This window comes from Pteropus vampyrus, unplaced genomic scaffold, assembly GCF_000151845.1.
Source record: "Pteropus vampyrus isolate Shadow unplaced genomic scaffold, Pvam_2.0 Scaffold85, whole genome shotgun sequence".
NCBI classification, from domain to species: Eukaryota; Metazoa; Chordata; class Mammalia; order Chiroptera; family Pteropodidae; genus Pteropus; species Pteropus vampyrus.
The window spans coordinates 3,219,900-3,222,246 of NW_011888866.1; positions in this window are offsets into that span (position 1 = coordinate 3,219,900).

Genomic DNA, 2,347 nt, shown 5'->3' on the forward strand with positions numbered 1-2,347 from the left:
GTTTTTTTACTTGGCATATTGTTGAAGTTATTACAGTTTCTAGTACTGATCTGTCCTTACTTTCTGGAAATAATCTCTATTTGATTATAATTGCCAGGTCTTTAAATTAGCTACTGAATTTCATTTACTGTTATAGTTGAGATTTTTATATCTATATTTGTAAATAATATTGATCTATAAATTTTTATAATGTATACTTTAGGTTTTGTGTCACTTTTATATCTGCTTGGAATTGTGTAGCCTTTAATATTATTTTATGTTTGTAGAATTTTATAGAAATTTGTAATGGTCTTTTTTTTCTTTTCATTAAAAAGTTTTTTAAAAAATCACCAGTAATAATAACTAAGTTCAGGGATTTTTGGAGGGATATTCTACTTAAAATTTTTTAATATTTATTTGTTATTCTATTTAGGTTTTATCTTGCATCAATTTTAGTAATTTTTTTCAGAATAATTACCAATTTTATTTATGATTTCAAATATAATAATAGTCTTTCATTCTTATAATCTGTATATCTGTTGCTAATAGTTCCTTTTATTAAAAAGAGTTTATTTTTTATTATTTGTTCATAATTTTAAAAAAATACCCAGATATTGGTTTTATTTAGTAATTCTGTCCAAAGACAAAAGCCACACAACACACGAATTATTAGGAAATGGACAATAGAACTATTAAATGAAATAACTAATCTGATCCTGGTTTTCTTTTTTCTTCATAGATCATCATTTTCCTCCAATCTGGAAAATGAAAGATTTCCTTTTTATCCTTGGAATTTGTATTTCCTGGGGATATACTCAGGTCACTCCTTTCAACAATAATCTTGTCTTCAACACAGTCAGGTCTTTTAAAAATAAAGAGTCAAATCTTTCTTGGGAAAATGTGTCCTATTCTTTTTAAACTTTAAGACTTCTTTATAAAAATTTAGCTTTTATATTTACCAAAGTTATACATGCACATTCTTTAAAGTGTCAAGTAATCCCATAAGGCTTGCAACAAAGAACGTCCTTCTCCCTACCAGCAAATCCCTTGTCCTGCAATTTTCTCTTTTCCAGAGGCATCTACTTTTACACTTTAGTTTTTCGATCTCCATTTTAAAAAATAACATGCTTATTTTATTATATCTTGAGTCTTTAGGTGTTGGCATCATCTGTTGCATTCTCATTATGGAAGTTGCTTTACTACTCCCCCTCCCCATTTATACCACACATATGCATACTTCTTGTTCCCTCTTCTCCCAATTTGATCCTCTAAGGTTTTTTTTTTACCTGTTTCCTTTATTTTTATTGCTTTATCTTTTTGCTCTATATTTTGGGAGATTTCCTCAACTTTATTTTTCATCCTTTTCTTTACTGCCATTTTAGTAGGGTTCTGGAATTACTCACACTTCTTTCTTTAATCAGAAAGCTGATTCTGTCCTCCACTTCTGCTATAAAAGCGTGAGATCTATGGAACCCATCTTCCTTGCTTCTTATATGTTTTCTTGACATTTACATGTTTGCTTTTTATAATGCAAGAATTTTATGAGGTAGTCTTTAAAGTTATTCCCTCTTTCTCCTTTTTTAGTATCTTTGTTACTATTCACTGCCTTTAATCAATTTCTTTTTTTAAAAAGTGATTTAAAGCACTTTCCAGTAATACTTCTGTATTTTCCAGTTGCTCTATTTGCTCTTGTTTTATTGAATGTATATATCTGTGTATTCAAAAAGCATGATACATCATTTCCTGAATTCAGTCTATTTCAGTGGAAACTGTTCGCTTCAAAATTTTCAACTTGGTTCTCCTCTTTCAAATTGTTAGTCTCTTTACTTATCTTAATATTTTTCAGCTTCTGATTTTATGAGTGAATGTTTTTATAAGTAAAGGTCTTATATTTTGAGATCAACTAGGAATGATAGCTGGTACACATTTCATCAAGAGTATGGTGTGTAAGCTGTGTGTGTGTGTGTGTGCGCACACGCATAATGAACTGTGATTCTATTTTATCTTGAGGGCCTCTCTACAGAGCAATCTGTTTCATCTCTTCATTCACTTCTTCAGAATTTTAGGTGTTTCTCAGGTTTATCTTCTACTTCATTAATCAAAAGGAGGTTACTATTCGACTACTACAATTTTATTTTGGAGTAGTCTTTTTGATTCAATAAAAACTATGTCTAATGCTGTATGGATGAAAATATGAAACAGTTGTTTTTTCCTAATATTGATAGGTTCTGGAGCAAATTCATTTTAGAGAAAGAATTTTACCCTGATGACATAGGAATTAGCTCTTATTACCATGTGCTGGATATTATCATAGACTTCACTTGATTTTATTCTTTTTCTATTACTTTGTTCTTGAGCTAGGAGAAAT